This window comes from Rattus norvegicus, chromosome 5 (genome assembly GCF_021556685.1).
Source record: "Rattus norvegicus strain SHRSP/BbbUtx chromosome 5, alternate assembly SHRSP_T2T, whole genome shotgun sequence".
NCBI lineage: Eukaryota > Metazoa > Chordata > Mammalia > Rodentia > Muridae > Rattus > Rattus norvegicus.
Window position 1 is genome coordinate 139,757,296 of NC_141538.1, and position 18,515 is coordinate 139,775,810.

General features: G+C 51.7%; 1 long non-coding RNA gene across 2 annotated transcripts in view; it reads right to left on the reverse strand.

Moving 5' to 3' along the window:
• Positions 1-18,515, reverse strand: part of LOC148006020 (uncharacterized) — a 42,058-nt gene that overhangs the window by 4,311 nt on the left and 19,232 nt on the right. Inside the window, exons 2-4 of one of the 2 annotated variants that reach the window (XR_015621095.1) lie at positions 12,604-12,734; positions 5,079-5,187; positions 4,429-4,645 (exon numbers count right to left, since the gene is read on the reverse strand). This is a non-coding gene — a long non-coding RNA (uncharacterized LOC148006020). The remainder of the gene's footprint in view (positions 1-4,428; positions 4,646-5,078; positions 5,188-12,603; positions 12,735-18,515) is intronic. The other variant, XR_015621096.1, reaches the window with a different exon arrangement.

Genomic DNA, 18,515 nt, shown 5'->3' on the forward strand with positions numbered 1-18,515 from the left:
GAAGACAGCCCCTAAGATCATACTCTCACAAGTGGTAAGGCTGTCACATCTGTTCCAGCATCCCTGGAAAGCAATGGCTGACATCTTAGCCAAACTCTGCTGGGTCTCCATCCAGAGGTGGGTGAAGTCCACAGGACTGGGAGGTCTTACTGTCACTCCTAAGACTATACCCGTTCTGGCCTCAGGCCTACCATCTTTAGGGAACAGGCCGTTGTAGGCAGGATAGCCTCAGGAGGATGGTAATCCACGGGGTAAGAGCCTGAAGATGCCGCAGCCTGGGCCTCCGTTATGCAGAGCTCAGCATGGGTGATGTTCTGAATCCTTGGGAGAAGAACGTTTATGCCACTTATCTTTTCTGTGATAGGGAGCCTGGGCTCTGATACATGATCTCCATGTTTGATCAGCTGCCCGTAGAGAGCCTGGGCCTCTGTAGCCCTGGGATCTCTCTTCGGGCTGGGGTACCCCAGATCAAATATCCCGGACTCCTATCACGACCTCATCCACCTAAGAAGATACGGGTGCCCTCTTCCTGATGACAAAATGGATGTCCAGAGCCGGGAAGAGCTTGGCCCGAGGCCAGGACTAGGATTCCCATATTCTCCACAGATCCGCATGTACCACCCCACCCTACCCCAGTACCAAGTGCTCTTCTGTCCAGCTCTGCCTTTTTAGGAAAGGAAGAGAGCAGCCCTGATGGCAGGCAGGCGGGCAGACAGGCAGGCGGGCGGGCATGCTAATCCACCAGCTCCCGGCAGCTCTGGTTACCCGTGGTTTGGGGCCCGGGCAGCCCCGGCTGGGAGTGCCGGCTCAGCCAATGGGTGCCGCCGCTGAACTACTCTGGCAGAGCCATACAAGGCCTGGTTGCAGCCCAGTCCTGATCAGGCACAGGGCAGCTCCAGTGTGCCAGCACCCACCCCACCCTTGAGTCTGCCAGCCCGGCACGTCCTCCGATTCTACCTAATCCAGCTTGGGAGCCCGCAGAGCTTCAGTGCACGTGCACCAGGCCTAGGTCTCTCCAAGGTCAGGGATTCGGCACCATCAGAGCAGAGGTCGGAGTCAGGGGAGAAGTTTAATCGGTCACAGAGACACCCCTCAATCCTGAATGAGGTCAGGGTGATACGGTCCAAGACTTGGTTCGGGCTGAATCACCCCTTTGGCCTCACTACTGCTTGGTCCCCTCTGCTTTTGGAATGGACCTTTGAAAGTCTGTGCCCAGAATTTCATTCATCCTAAGACTATAAGTTCCTCTCAGAATCAGGGATGCCCACAAGTGCCTACATGTTGTGAGACATGCTTCCATAATACATACATATCCTTCCCCTTGGGGACCTGTGTGCATCCACTGTCACCGCTGTGACTCTGAGGTTAGCCAGGTGTAAGCCAGTAAAACTGACAGTCCCCTCTCAGCAGATCCCTCCCTCCAATCCATTGCTGGTGCCTCTAACCTGGTGCTTACGTGTTGTGTGGAAAGAGGGCTTGAGATGGTTCTGCTGGTAAAGCTCCTGCCTCATAAGCATGTGCACCAGAGTGTGGGGCCTCGGTATCCATGCAAATATCCAGGCATGGCACAGTATGTTTGTAATTCCAGTGCTGGGAAGACAGAAGGACCTCTGGGGCTGTCTAGCTGGGATGATGGACTCTAAGACCTTATCTCAAAAAAGTGAACAGTGATAGAGGAAGATGTGATGTCAGCCTCTGGCCTCCACGTGCATGTGTGCACATATGTGCACACATACAGAGACATATACACACATACACCATGCATACATGTGCATACACATGTGCACACATACAGAGACATATACACACATATACATGCATACATGTGCATACACATGTGCACACATACAGAGACATATACACACATACACCATGCACACACGTGCATCCATATGTGCATACATACAGAGACATATACACACATACACCATGCATACATGTGCATACACATGTGCACACATACAGAGATATATACACACATACACCATGCACACATATGCATACACATGTGCACACATACAGAGATATATACACACATATATATGCATGCATGTGAATACACATGTGCACACATACAGAGATATATACACACATATACATGCATACATGTGAATACACATGTGCACACATACAGAGATATATACACACATACACCATGCACACATGTGCATACACATGTGCACACATACAGAGATATATACACACATACACCATGCACACATGTGCATACACATGTGCACACATACAGAGATATATACACACATAACACCATGCACCCACGTGCATACACATGTGCACACATATAGAGACATATACATACAAAAACCATGCCCCACACACACACACACACACACACACACACACACACACATTGAAGATTATTTAGGGAAGCTGGAAAGCACATCATTGACAATCGGGGAAAGTAAGTCACAGAACAGAGTGGTTCTTTACCCAAGACAAGAGTGTAGCATTCAACCTTGTAGCGTGTACCCTAGACCTCTGTACCCTCAAACCTCCTCTGAATTCAGGTCTTAGAGGGAAGCAATCTGGTCACATGTAGACCAGTGTGAAGGCAGGATTGATTGAAAGCTACTACCTAGTTCCTGCGTGGGGTAGGACCCCTGAACCAACATTACCTGGGTCATTGTCATGGCCACAACCACAACCATCCATTGTAGAGCTTCCCTGGCAGACAATGAGATTTATCACAGCAGGCACATAAGTACCCTTATAAGCCTTACATGGCCAAGCTATGCTCAGAGCCAAAACTGTGATGCTGCGAAGGGCCACTGACAGGTGAGAAAACAATGCTGGCTGGCACGGGCGGGGGTGGCAGGCCTGCCTGGCATCGGGCTCTGTTTGCTCACCCAAGAATAGAGATAAATATAGACACAGGGTTACTCAGACACAGCCTGGGAAAACCGGCTCCTGAGCCTCGCCCTCCGCTGCCTGCCTACTCTGTGCCAACTGCCAGGCCTGTCCCGCCTCCTCCTAGGACTCCCTACCTGGCAACTTGGGGACAGCCCTTCCTATCTGCTCTCTCTGGGTATGGAAGAGAAATTATAGTCTGGAGAGATTCGAGTCTTTCTAGCTGGGAGCAGCAAAGTCCCATGTAGGATTAAGCCACAGGCCCAGGTTCCATTCTAGCATAGACTCAGTTTCCCCTGCTGTGGGAGAAGGTGCCCACTGCAGCAATGTGCATGGGGTCTGCGCCCTCAGACCATGGAGCCAAGACACAGACTGTGAGGTCCCGCCTGCGCCACTTCTCAGCTGTGGGACTTTGGGAAACCTCTTTGACCTATCTGTGCCTCAGTTTCCTCACATCTAAAATGAGACAAGGCTATTAACAATAATTACATATTATTACATAATATAATAAATATTACATAGTAGAATAATAACGTAATAAGCACGCAGGCTATTAGAGGTTAGATGTTATTACATGCCAAGAACAGTGTATTGCAAGGCCCAGCACATGCAAACTGTTACATGCGAACCGTTACGTGTTTATCTATTTCCCAGTCATGGCAGGTAGGACTCTGAGACCCTCCCCTTCTCTGATCACAGCATGAGCCTGGCTGCACAGTACATAGGTGCGACTGTCTAGGCCCTTGCAGTCCCTCCACTCCACCCTGACTGACAGCGTCTAGAATCAGGCAGATAGAGATTTGAACCCAAACTCTACCACTCACAGGCCAGGTGAGCATGGGCAGGTAACTTGCCCTCTCTGGGCCTTGAACAGAAGGAACTTCCTCCACTTTTCTGTGTTCTGGGGCTGCTCTGAGGGTTGAAGCAGGAAATGGGACATGGAGACAGGGTCTAGCCCAACTAAGCAAATGATTTTTCCATGTTTGACCTTATCCTGACCTGTTCCTCTCATTGCTCTAGCTTCCTCCAGTGGCTATGAGCTGAGCCTCCGAGAGGCCATTGCTGGCCACACAATCCCCCACATGCAAGGCTCCTTTGGTGCAGGAGGCACGCGTGCACCCCGGTGCACAAGCAAAGATCCCCATCCACAGACTGGGGGGATGCTGCATAGTAGACCCCCCAACTACCTCCAGGAAGTGAAGTCATGACTCTCCACACAGTGTCCCCGTCCCTTGTGTGCCTTCCCAGCAGTGCACACACATGGGCATACAGGAGCACAGCCATACATGGGCACAGAGGCACAGGTGCCTGCAGGTGTGTCCCCACACAGCTTAGCCAGCACTCACGGGTGTCCTAGCCAGGCCCAGCCCCAAGGTGGCCGTCTTCATGTCAGAGGAATGCAGACATCTGGGGATGCTCTGCCAGCGGACGTGAAGGAGAGGCCGAGGGGAAACCACATGGGCAGGAATCCAGGCAGGAGTGCCAGGGTAAGGCGGGGCTCTCAAGTGCTAGGAATTGTGCAGGGGGTGGGGCATGCACAGACACTTGCTCTAGTCTTACCTGTCACCCCGTGTCCTTGGAGCTTCTAGGTCTTGGAGTTCGTAGGGGCTCGGAGATCATCAGCTCCCACTTGAAGCAAATTACAGATTTTCTTCGACTGCGTGTGCCATGTGGCAAGGCCCTAGCTCCATCTCTGGGTTGCAGTGGCTGGCTCTGAGCAGAAACAGGGTCTGCCATGTCCTTACCAGGGAACCAAATGAGCTGTGAGCACAGGGGCCTGCAGGAGGAGTGTCATTAATACAACATTGCGTGTCGAGGGTGACGGTGGTATGGGGGCCACTGGAATTCTGGGATAGGCCAAGGCCAGAGCCTAGTGCTGAACCAGCAGCTACTTGGTATTAAGACCTTTGTGCCTGCAAGTTCCCACAGTGCTCACAAAAGGGAGGACCCTATTCCCCATAAATGGACACATAATTTGAGGGTCAGTAAAGCTGCAGAGGCCCCAGAACAGGCTGACCTTGGGTACCCCACATTAAGCCATTGCACTGGCTAGCTCACCTCTGTACACAGCTCACACCCTGAGAGGTCTGCAAGTGAGGCCTCGGTATGGTTGACAAGAGGAAGACCCTGTCCTAAATGCATGGTCCTCGGGCTACAGGAAGAAGGGGGGCATCCACCAACTTCTATGGCGCCACCCTCCCAGGATGTACCTATGTGTAATGCCGTACAGGAAGATGCCAGACTGAGGGGCAGCCAGGGTTTCGGCTTCTTCAGCCCATACTCATCACTGGACGTTCATTTGAGGAGAAGGAGGCCAAACTGCAGTTCCAACATGGGAGAAAAGATGTGAGGGGAGAGGAGATCATGAACAAGGCTAGGGATGTAGCTCAGTTGGTAGAATACCTGCCATGCACGAAGCCCTGGGTTCGATTCCTAACAAGGCAGGAATCAGGAGTAATCCCAGCACCCAGGAGGTGGAAACAGGAGGCTCAGAAGTTCTAGGTCACCTTTGACCATATAGAGAGCCTGAGACCAGTTTGCGGCACATGCATGCAACCATATCTATAAATTAATTAACTTGGTGAATTTTGAAAAATAACAGGACAACCTGGGTTTGTAAATCTGAGGCTAGCCTGGGCTAATGAGACCCTGTCTCTAAAACTAAATACACACACGCGGGCGTGCACACACACACAAATACACACACACACACACACAAATACACACACACACACACACACACACACACACACACACACACACACACACACAAATACACCACAATAGGCTAGGCATTAAGGTGAACAAGGTTACCTCTGTTTCCTCCTGTAGAACTTAGTCTGAGAGGAACAGAGACCAAAGAATTTCAGGATGTTGGAACAGCCCCAAGTTTTTCGGGTTCCTAGTTGGTGAGGTCCCCATGAAGACCCCTCAACTACAGAGTCCCTGAAGCAGCATCTACAAAGATGACTTCCTGCAAAAGCTGGCTTTAGGAAAGTCTGTCCTGGTGTCAGGGAGCATGGATGCGGTGAGACAAGAAAGCAGGTAACAATGTATCGGAGAAACAACCCATCCAAAAAGTCTTCCCTGCAGCCCTTGCCACGCAGCCTGTCTCGGCCAACCCTTGCAGCCCACACACTAGACCATCTGCTTTCTGCCCTCTATGTAAAAACTAAGGCAAGGGGCTGGGGATTTAGCTCAGTGGTAGAGCGCTTACCTAGGAAGCGCAAGGCCCTGGGTTCGGTCCCCAGCTCCGAAAAAAAGAACCAAAAAAACCAAAAAAAAAAAAAAAAAAAACTAAGGCAAGTGATGATTTACTCAGGGCTGCAGGGACCCTGACCCAAACATCACTGCTTCATCTCGGTACACCCCCCACACATTGGAGCCTCAGAACTCCCACTCCAGTTGCCAGAGATGAAATGTGAGCAGTATGCATCAGCTTGAGGGGTCCCTGGGCATTCCAGCCCAAAGAAGGGCCCATATCCAACTGAATGAAGAAGCCCAGATTGCCTTGGTTGCTAACCGCTATACCAGAACTAATGTGGTCTAGGCTTCCTGTCTCTGAGCCTCAACATCCACTGACCACAGTGTCTGCCACTCAGTTAATCTGTCATCACATGACACTGATCCAGTACACCAAAGTCCTTCTGTGTGGCCATCAGTAGTTCGCAAATTTCTCAACGTCCTGCACCCCTTACCTAATACACTGGGGCAAGGCAAAATAGTCAGGTCACAGTTTGCCTGCAAGACAAGCCCAGACCCAGGGAAGGAAAACACCAGCCACGCTGGAAGCAGGGCAAGCAAAGGCCTCATCCCTGCTTCCTTCTCCTATACCAGCTTCCATGTGTGTCCCATAGGCCGCAGATCACCCCCACTGGGCCACTGGAGGACTCAGGCTATCTGACTGTCCCACGAGGAAGGGATGGAGGTCAGGGGGAAGCGGTTTCTAGGTGATTCATACAGAGACTTGCGTTGTTGGCACCATTTAGGGACTAGGTACCACAAGGCCTCCCGGGGGCTGGGCCTGAGGGGCCCTCAGAGGCTCCGGCTCCAGGCGGAGGCCCTGATCCGGGCGCACGTGGCTGCGGTGCAGCCGCGCGGTGATGTCAGGCCCACCGCGCCCGGGCCCCGGCACGTTCGACCGCTGGCAAGCTGGGAACAAAGCGTCCTCCGCATTCCTGCGCGCTGACTCACGGCCGTCACGTAGCGCGCCGCCGCGCGGCTTTGCCCAAAATTGGTGACAAGGCGAGGGCGGGCCGAGCACCACAGCAGCCACCGACTGGCAAAGCCAAGCTCGCTGGACCGCTTCGCGCCCCCAGCACGAGGTTTCCCAACGCGCACATCGGAGGGAAATGACAGCGTGGGCCCTGTGGCCCGGGATGCGAGGGTGGCAGCAGGCGAGACTCTGCGGGAGGCCCTTCTTCTCATGCAGCCTCGCGTGACCAATGGAGATGAGTCCCTGGACAAGGTTGCAAGGATCTGATTTTTCTCCCTAGGATAATACCGACAGAGGAAACTGAGGCTGGGATTGGAGCCCTGGTTGTAAGGTTTCAAGCCTAGCATATGTTCCCCTGGAGCATGAAGTGGGCTCCCTCTCTCCTAAAGGGCTTGAAGCAGGTTGGAGGAGGCTGAGGATAGTCCACCTGTTCGGTTCCCTGGCTCATAGCTGCCAGCCTCAGGGCGCCCTCCAGGGGCTCTGGGAGAAGTTGCAAGCGAAAATACAGCACTGGAGGAAGAAACAAACCTTGGTACCCTGAGCTACAGGGTCCTCTGCTGAGCCACAGAGAGAAACTGAGTTAAGTTCGCTTCTCTTTCCAGGCAAGGGGCAGGAGGATGGGACTTGGGACAGTCAGGACAGTAAGAGCTGGAAAATGAGGCCATAGGATTTTGAGTTTGGAGCCAGCCTGGGCTATCTTTCAAAAGATAAAGTGGGCCAGGTATATGGTTCTGCAAGCAAAAAGACCTAACCACACAAGTTGCAGAACACAGATTTGATCCCAGAACCCACATAAAAAGGCAGATTTGGTGGCATGAGACTATAATCCAATCACTGCTTCATCGGAGGCAAAAAAAAAACAAAACAAAAACAAAAACAAAAACAAAAAAAAAAAAAACCAGGAAACTGACTGGAAGCTTGAGGGCCAACTGGTCTGAGTGCACAAAACAGGAAGATGAAGCAGACCCTGCCTCAACAAGGATCAAGAAGAGAGCTGACCGGTTAGGTCCCCAGCTCCGAAAAAAAGAAAAAGGAAAAAAAAAAAAAAGAAGAGAGCTGACCACAGAAAATTGTATTCTGATTTCCACGCACATGCTGCAGCACACATGTACTCAAACTCATAGGTAGACAGACAGACAGACAGGCAGACAGACAAGCAGGCAGGCAGGCAGGCAGGCAGGTTCATTCTCCTGCCCTGAGCTTGAGACTCAGACCATCATAGAATCAAGAATAGCCTGGGCTATCCTTCTCAGGCTCTGTGGTCATCCACCCAGAAGAAGTGTCTCACCTCCTCAGAGCTGGACTGGATTGGAACTCCCTGGCCGGCTTCCCCCCTAGCCACAGACACAAGTCCCCTGCCCTCCCTCCTAAGGCCTTTTCCCCCAACTTTATTGCAGGAAAGATAACTTCTTGACTTGATGATCAAGCCCCTGGTAGCCTGCTTTCTCTCCACTGAACGCCATGACATGAGTTTTCCACTCCTCTCCAGGACGCCCCACATGCCCTCTGCTCAGATTTTGAGGCCCTGTTCAACTGTCTCTCCTAAATAAAAGAAGTTCCAAGAGTTCCTGGATGGAGGCCCTGCCCAGTCCCCTGAGCCTCTGGCTCCTGATGCGCTTTCATTTGGCCAACACAGACACATCACCCAGCTCCTTGTTGCAAGCAAGTACTGATGTCCCGGGGTCTCTTTCCCCAAATCCCAGAGACCGCAGGTCAAGCACAGAGTGAGCTCTGTTTGTTTACTGCACTGCACACAGGATCTCAACCTCAACCTTCATTGCTGTTCCTGGCTGTGCTGACCCTAGTGGCTGACAGCCTTTAGGAACCTCACTCCCAGGCCACACCCTGTCCACTTCCTGAAGCCATTTAGAAGATCAAATGAATGGAGACAGGGAGAGTGCCTGGCCCGTGGGCATGGGCTCCCCACAAAGCAGTCATCACCACCAAGTCATTATCTGGACCTCCCTTGTGCCCGAGGCCTGGGTTTCAAGGTTGGGCAGCGGGTGATGAACTCAGAAGCAGTCTCAGCCCCTGGTTGACTCAGGCTGAGGATGTCCCAGAAAAAGTGGTTGCTTTATGGTCAGCATGAGACCAACAGGCCCTCCCCAGCCTTCTCCACCTCCAGGGTTTCTTCAGGGCCTCTTATCTGGGGAGATAAAGGTCATTTCCCCCTTGGATACAGCTCTTTTCAGCTGTCTGCCTGGCCTTGACAACCCTGTTTCTCTGACCCAGACCTGGGGAAGGCTGGACGAGGAGGGCAAAGGCTTCTGGAGAATGTCGGGCATAGTTTCCAGGTAGACTGATGGGCATACCTGCTGCATCAGTCCTTGGAGGAATGAATGTCTCTCTGTCCACCTCTGGATCAGTGGGTAAAATGCTTGCTGAGCAAGCATAAGAATCTCTGTTCAAATCGCTAACACCCATGTGAAATAGGAAGGAAGGGAGGAAGGAAGGAAGGAAGGAAGGAAGGAAGGAAGGAAGGAAGGAAGGAAGGAAGGACGCACGCACTGTGGTACACATTCAGAATTTTAGCACTAGGGAAACAGAGTCAGGGAGAGCCTTGGGACTCATTGGGCAACTAGCCTAGCCTAGTCAGCAAGCACAAGATCTCAGTAAAAGAATCTGTCTCAAAATATAAAATAAACAGTACCCAAGGGTTGACTTCTGGTCTCTACATGCACCTATAGAGATGTGTTAATGAACAGAGTGGGTGGGTGGAGAGAGAGAGAGAGAGAGAGAGAGAGAGAGAGAGAGAGCACATATTCACATATTCTCACACATATAACACACACACACACACACACACACACACACACACACACACGAAAAGAAAAAAAAAAACTACCATAGCCCCAGGTCCCATAAAGCTGTCTTGATATTTTATCGATGTATACCACCTGGTCCTATACCAGTGCCTCCCAAGTCTGATAGAATCTGATAATTCCAGCAACACAGACTTCAGAGATCCTGGCAGGAGGCTCTCTGGGCTCGCAGACACCAACCCCTGGTTATGGCAGCCAGGGAAAGAGTGTGCTTGTCCTGTTAGGTTGGGCCCACTAGGCCTGCCTGGGCCTAAGACTCCTTGCCAGACCCAGATGAGTGTGAGGTCATTGGGCCATCCCCAGCTCTCTGTCTGATCTCGCTGCCATGACTCAGCTTTGCCCAAACCTCCTCCTCCTCCTCCTGGGGGGACCCCAACAATGGCCTGGCCTGGTTTGCACCACACACAGCCTACCATCCTCCACTCAGGGCCTCCTCCCTGAGTCACCACTCACCATTCATCACAGTATGTAAACATCTTCCTCCTCCTCCCCCCTGCAAACTCCCAGGATTCCTAAAGGTTTGGGGGTCACGTTGAAGGATAGCAGAGTCTTCTCTGCTGCCCTCAACCTCAAGACCCAAGGATATCATCCTGGACATGCTCTTGGGGACTTTGTAGAACTATCAGAAAAATCTAAATTAATTTGAGGGTTCCGGTCAAGAGTGCCCACTGAATTGGGTTCAAGTCTCACTTCTCTCGTGGCCAAAAAATGTAGGCTGGGAAACGGGTGGGCCTAGAACCCATAAGCCACCTTTGCTGTCTGTCTCGGGTTTCTCATCTGTTAGACAAGAGTAACAAGAGGGACCCTTCTGTGGGAATGGCAAAATGGAACAATTCAAGTAAAGCCCTTGGTGCAGTGTCTGACACGGGGGATGTGCTCAGGAGCAGGAGCTGTGGGAAAGCAGAGATCTGGACACGTGGCTAGCCCACATTGCACTCTCTGGATGTTATAGAGGTGGAGAGTGGGTGATTGATAACAGTGTCTTGTGATAAAGATCCTGAGAGCAGGAGTTCTGTAGCGCCCTCTACAGGCCAAGTCCTGCACTTCCCTCCAGGGGAGGGGACTGCAGAAGGCTCTCTGTGGAGGTCTTTCTGTGCGGCATCCAACCTTATGGTTTATGGTCCCCAAGGCACCCACCAGGCGCTCTCTTTGCAGCAGACAGAGCTGATGCTCAGACAAGAGAAGGGGCTTGCCTATGGCTCCTACAACTGGAAGGTTAACCCACACCTCAGATTCATGTTCTCCTGAACTTAGCCCCTTCAGTCTCCTGGGAACCCACTGGGTAACTTATAAATCTCACCTACCTCGAGAAGGTTCGTGCATCCCTAGTGGGCACTGACCAGAGCTGTCCTTGGAACACTGAACCAGAATGGCAAACTGTACAGCCATCAGTCCCCCAAACTGGTCAAGGTCAGCCAATAGGAAGCCATCAGATCTGAGGGGACCAGGGGACATGGACAAGGATGGTTGAGGCAATCCTCACCAACTCTCGTTTCTAGCTCAATTTTTACCAGCTAAACACATGATCTGGAATTGGGAGGGTAGTTGTCATCCCAGACATGGCAAAGGGCAGGAAGACTGGAGGAGCTCAAATTCAGCCAGGGTGGATTTGAACCCTGGGCATTCCTAAGGAAGCACCTGGACCTCTCACCCTAAAAATAGAAACGTTGGCATGCCTCAGAGGGTCATGCATGCCATCAGCGCTGTCATCAGATTTGATCAACAATGCACATTGCTATCAGGAACTGACTCTCTCTTGTAGAATCCTCACCCTAGCCCTGGACCCATGACCATCCATTTACAGAGAAGGAAACCGGGACCCAAAGAAAGAGGAAAGCCATTTGAGACAAGATGTGGGCCTTGGATTCAAACCCAGCTTGGCCTGACACTGGGAGCAGAGTCCTTAGTCACTGCTAGCCTGTCCCCTGTGAGAAGTAAGAGAAGGCCTGGCCAGAGATGGCTATAACCTGCAAGTATTCAGAGAGTGAAACCCCATGTATTTAACAGAGCTGAGGATGCTTGGTAAGGGAGATAACACACGTGATGAAACCTGGCCTGGTGGCACATGTCTATAATCCCAGCCCTTCAAAGGGTAGAAACAAGAGGATCAGGGGTTCAAGGTCAGCCTTGGCCCTCTACCCCGGAGTCTGAGGCCAGTCTTGGTCACATCAGACACTACCTTAGAAATAAAAGCAAGAACAAAAAAACCGTAGTGAGCCTTGAGGAACTGACAGAATAAATCAAGGAGAAATCAGGATAGGATGTGTGCTGTGGTTCTACAGGGCACTGAGGAAGAAGCCCGTGTGGTCTGTAGGGTATGGAGCACCCAGACCAGAATGGAGGTGACATAGGTCAGGGTCAGATTCACCAGACCCAATGCCAGCACAGGCTCCAACTGAAACTCTCCTCGTCCAGACACTCCATTTGTGTCCACCTCTTATCTGCTGTGTCACTGAATACTGTGTTGATGCAAATGTGAGTAACTTGGCCCAACCAGGTATAGCTTGCTTAGGAGAGAATGGGTAATGCAGAACAGAAGAGGAGACATTTGTAGGAATTGGTCCATGGCCTGAGGATGGCCCAACTACAATAATAGCTCACACACACACACACACACACACACACACACACACACACACACACCCCTCCCCACAGGAGACCATCCACTCCACGGCGTCCACATACTCTGCATCTTACCTTGAGTGACAGGAGCTGGCCACGGGGCCTTCTCACTTTGGCTCAGCCTCCCAGCTGCTGTCAAGCTAGATCTTTCCTTGTGAGACGCCTTTGATGGACATAGCTCTGACACTCAGTGTGTCCTTTGTCATCTGGCTTGTGAAAAACAAAACAAAAGCTGATGGTCCAAGCCTGCCTGCACTACTTCTAAGCAAGTCCAATACCAGACGCTTGTCCATAGATTAGGGAAATGGGAGGAAGGAGAACATGAACCTGACTCACAGGGCTTTGAAGCTGGTACCCAGATCTGCCAAGCCTCAGGGTACCTGGGTGGGCTGGCCCCCTGATTCATCCCCACACCCTGGACCTGCCCTGGGCAGTGATTTAGATCCTGCCTGCCCTAGCTTCCAGAGCCCAACTGTGCCCCTCCCAGGTCACTCATGGCTTGGGATTCCCAGAGCCACTGGAAAAGCCAGGGCCCTTGGGCAAGGAGGTGGTACCCCAGGCACACCTCTTCTCAGGAATGCCAACTAAGCTCCAGTGGGAACTCCAGCCTTGCCGGCCTTCTGGGCACCAAGGTGCCCCAATGATACAAGCATCAGGCATTCACCAAGGGCTGACATCAAATTCTAGAATGAAGTACTGTGTTTCTGCAGGGCCCAGCCTCCTAGTGGCTCACCCCTTCCCAGAGGGGAAAGGCGGCCTCCTGGTGGGGCTCAGGGTGCGCCTTGGAAAACATGGGTTCTAGGCAACAGGGTGGGTGTGGCTCTGGAAATACCAACTGCATGTGTTGGCTGGCGGTGGTGGTGGTGGGACAGAGGACAAAATTGGGTTCCAAGCCCTCCAGGTGCAGGGGCCTGGGCTTCAGAGGCAGCAGAATCCTGAGATTCTAGGTTTGGGGACTGGCAGCCACTCTCCTTCTGCAACCTCAGTTTCTTCCTCTGGGTTCATGATCAAGGGGATTTCCATTTCTGGATGCCTGTCTGAATTTTCTTCTTAAAGATTACATCATGTGTGTCATCTGAGCATTTTAAAGACGATATCAGATAGGAAAAGGGGCTTGATGCACTCATTTTAGAAGCATCATCTAAACAAAGATGTGAGTTCAGTCTGCCAACCTATCCTGTGTTCAGCTTCATCCCAGCCCTTGGTCTATATCGTGTACCCACGCCTGGGCTGGAGCCTAAAATTAGAATTCCAGAGAAAATGGTGTGTCAGTTGTTCATTATCTGATGGGAACAGAAATCTCTTCCTAGGAAACATTTAGACTTTTGTCTCAGCAAAAGTACAACCTTCTATTCGAAACTCAAGCCCTGACCCTCCTCATGAAGAAGGATAGCTGAACTGGAGAGTAAAATGGGTGAATGTATGGAGATAACATTGGACAAAGGGCTCAATAGGGTGGATGGATGGATGGATGGATGGATGGATGGATGGATGGATGGATGGATGGATGATGGATGGATGGATGATGGATGGATGGATGATGGATGGATGGGTAGGTGATGGATGGATAAGTGGATGCATGGAGGGAGGGAGGGAAGGACAGGCAGAGGGAGGGATGGTTAGGTGATGGATATAATAATGGATGAGTAATGGGTAGATAAGTGGATAAATGGATGGATAGAGGGATAAATGGAGAGATGGATGGATGGATGGATGGATGGATGGGAGGATGGATAGAGGGATAAATGGAGAGATGGATGGATGGATGGATGGATGGATGGATGGATGGGTAGGTGGACAAAGGTGGAGGATAGATGAATGGATGGTGGAAAGATACGTAGACGATAAGAATGCATGGTTGTATGAACAAATGGGTGGGTGGGTAGTGGCTATAAATGGGTAAAGGATGGGTGGGTATATGGATGTGTGGTGGATGGAAGGGTGGGTGAAAGATAGTAGGTCTGTAGATAAATGGGAGTACTAGCTACAAAACACATAACACAGATTGTTCATCCCTTAGGAGAAAACCATGAAGGAGAAAGCTCTAGCCTGCCTCTCGCTTGCTGTGTGGCTTTGAGAGAGCTTCTCCTGAGGCCTCATCTGTACTGCGACTGAGTTCCACCTATCTCCCAGGTCAGTATGGGGGTCCAGTGGGAGAAAAGAATGGACTGTCAGGACTGGAGAGATGGCTCAGCGGTTAAGAGCACTGACTGCCCTTCCAGAGGTCCTGAGTTCAAATCCCAGCACCCACATGGTGGCTCACAACCATCTGTAATGGGATCCGATGCCCTCTTCTGGTGTGTCTGTAGAGAGCGATGGTATGCTCACATACATTAAAATAAACAAATCTTTAAGAAGAAGGGCTTGTCCATGCCTGTGTAAGGTGCTGTGGCCTCAGCTGGTGCCCTCTTGAGCTTGGGCATGTTTTGTGTTTGGGAACATAGGTAAGAGGCCTGTCTCCATTCTTGGATTCCTCATATTCCAAGTTTGCATTGGGCTCTGTGCCTAGTATGAAGAGGGAGCTGTCGTCTGAGAACTGCTGTGGGGGTGTCCACAAAGGGACATTAGAGACACACAGGGTCCAGGGCTGTGTCTGAGAAGTAACACAGCCATGCTTCTTAAACTTGGTCATGTGCCTCCCTCGCTATCACCGAACCAGTCGCTTTCCGTCAGCCTCAGTCTCCTCATTTATAAAACAGGAACCACGCACAGCTCCCGTCCCGTGGGTGCATCGGGACAGTTGGTGGGACATGCACGTCGCTTATCAACAGGACTTAGAATGCTTTAAGTGCTTGATAAGTGTGTGCTCCCCCCCTGCTCCTAAAGGGCCAAACGCGGAGCAAGGGCCTTAACATCTGAGGAATACTCAGGAAATTTCCTAATACTGAGCCTCTGTGTTCATTGCCTATTTCAAAATGTCCACCAAAGTCTCACAGCCATGTGACCAGCGTTGATGGTCATTGCCTGAGTTTCACTAAGAGTCCAGCCATTCCATAGGCCTTGATGACCCTGTTCTGGTTGCTCTTAGCTTAATAACAAACAAGGCTCATGAATTATCCCTTTCAAGGTATAATTTACATGGGTGGGAGATAGAAATCTTTCCATCTTAGCTGAAGGGGGAGAGGACAGGCGAGGGTATCCTCTGAGGAAGTGTGGACCAAGGGAGCCAGTCCTGCAGGCCTCAGGTGGCCTTCGTGGAGACCCAGATGTGGGCAGCCAGTGGCAGGCTTTGTTGGCTCAGGGTGAGTTAGGACTGATGGCAGGAGGCCCAGGCCACCCACCAGAAGGTCCTGAGGCTGAGTGCCCTCGGGCCCCGAGAGGGGTGGCTCAATCTACAGCCTCCCCGGCAAGTGACAATGGAAACATCTTCAGACATCCTTAGTCCCCAGCTTCCCAGTCAAGGCTGGCTCTAGGGCCAAACCCTTGACATGTGACCAGTTGGTTTCTAACATTGGCCTCTGGCCAGTCCTGTTCCCAGCTGCTCACTCTAAGCCCCCTGCACAGCCTATACCTGCAAGCCAGACACGATGCCCCCCACTCTATCTAAGGTGCAGACAAACTTCCTGAAGCCTTGTGGGGCTGGATGGCTATAGGAGATGGCTGGTTTTCCAGAGATGAGAGACCTAGCTGGGAGCCAGACCTACACACCCGCAATCTGCAGGAACTCCCTTTGTGGAGTCCTGAACTACCAGGAGGCTGGATTCTGAATGTCATGGGTCGTCATAGCTGGGAGCACCAATAGGAAGGCAGACTAACAGAAGCCAGGAAGAGGCCGGTGAAGGCCTTCTGTTCCAGGATCTTACCTGAAACACCAGCCCCCTGCTCCCAGCCATCCTTGTTCTGTGGGACAGTGTCCCTGGAGCACTTAGCCCTTGCTCCTAGGAATCCTCTATTAGTGCAGTATCCCGGGTGGCTGGTGCTTGGTATCTGCTCTCTATGTGGGGATTATAGAGTTTTAAGGGTGTTAGGGAGATAGCCTAGGCACCTCCCGGGTCTGCCTTTGTCACTGGGGTCCTTCTGATATCTTTCCCAAGAGCAACCAGATAGACCCTGAGATAGACTCATGGGCGAGATGAGAAAGGAAATTTCTGATCCGCATCTTAGAGAACATGCTCATCATGACGTGGGCAGGTCGCTCTTCTTCTGGACCAGACATCTCAGCTATGGAGTGGGGCCGATAACAGGCCGGGATTTCTTCCTGGCAATTCCTCTCTTCAACCTTTCACTGTTACCAAAGTCTCTCTCCTCCAAGCACCAAGCTGGTTGGGGGCAAAAAAAAGAAAATAATTTGTTCCCTCAAATTCTTCCTCCATGGTACCAGGTGCACCTCACCTCCCTCCCTGCAGCTGTTAAAGACCCAGGCAGTTTGCAGGGCGCTGTCTAGCAAGAAGATTCCACAAAATGGGTGGCTGGGGCAGTTGCTGAGGACCAGAAGAGCAAAGTCAGCACAGCCAAGCAAGGACAGGCAGCCAAGTCACTTGAGAGGAACAGGAATGGTGTGGCCGGGACAATGACAGTAGACAGGGGCAGTCGCCAGATCTACCAGGACGGGCAAAGGTGATTGTCAGGGCCTAGGCTAAGAGATTCGAGGGCCTAGGGAGGCTATTTTTATCCCAGCTTAATTTCTCTACCTGGAAAACGGCTCTTGTCAGTGGGTAGCCCTGTTCCCGGAAAGACTCCATCCCCTAAGACAGGCTGGACTCGCTCAGATTCCTAGTCGGGCCTCTCCATTACACACAGCCTGGCTTGTCCCGCTGCAGCCCAGGCCAGGGAAGGAGAGAAACCCGAGCCAGCAAGACAGCTTCCTGTGCTGACCCTGCAAGAGAGAGGCCGCGGTGGCCCCTGCCCTGCTGTCACCCTCCCTCACACCCAGAAGGATCCTGTCTCCTGCTCCATTTCATTCTTCTATTATGCTTCCAGACCCGGAGCCTCTGGTTCCCTATTGTCCTGGGCAGGCATTTTACATTTGTAGGAAGATTAGACAGGTTAGAACCCTGCCTCTGGCTCCCACTGGTCTTTCTCTTTTACTTTCTCAAATCCCAGCTCTGTCTTTCTCCCTGCTTCCTGGTCCTCCCAAACTCCCCTCCTGGTACTTGTCTTTATCAATCTGTTCCCCTCCCCACCTTGACCCTACTCCTCCCTACTGACCTGAACTCTCGTCTGTCTTCTGGCTCCCCACCCTCTACACCCCCACGCAAGCCCCAATCCACATCCTCTCAGAGCCTAATAGAACTGCTTGTCTCGGTTCAGAGCTACTCTTTTAAATTCTTACAGAGCTGCAGCATAAGGAGGGCAGTGAGCCCCACATGTGGTTTGTTGGTGGGGTCAAGTTTGGGGTTCCAACAGGGGCTCTGCCATATGCCAGCTATGTGGCAGATGTGAATCCCTACACACATACACACACACACACACACACACACACACACACACACACACACATAAACGCATCACTCTAGAAAGAAAACACAATAGTCTATACCTTTCCAATCCCTGCTTCCTCTTTATCCGTTTAAATGCAGTAACTAAAAGTCTATGCAGGCATAAAGATGCTGAAGGTCTACAGTGCAAACCCAGGCCGGCCCGAGTCACCCTCTCTCCCTTAGAGCATTCATGGGGCTCCCTCAATGCCCCTATGTACAGGGAAGGCCACAGGCCATGCCCTCTGCAGGGGTTTAGACTTCAGGAAGCTAAGTCCATGAGACAGGCAGGCCAGGCACAGGGGCCGCCAGCATGCTGAGGCACACTGTCCCTTCCCTTCCCCACAATGTCTTTGCTTTTGCCTCCCACAAGACTTTTGGGGCAGCCTAGGCACTGGATGTAGAAAGCCAGGTCCTGAGAGGCCTTCCTTCTGCCTCGCCTTCCTCTTCTTCCTCCTTCATTTATTTATTATTGTGTGTGCATATTTGTGTATGTGTGTGTGTGTCTGCGTGACTGTGGGCACGTGTGTGCTGTGGCACACGTGTGGAGGTCAGAGGACAACTTGGAGG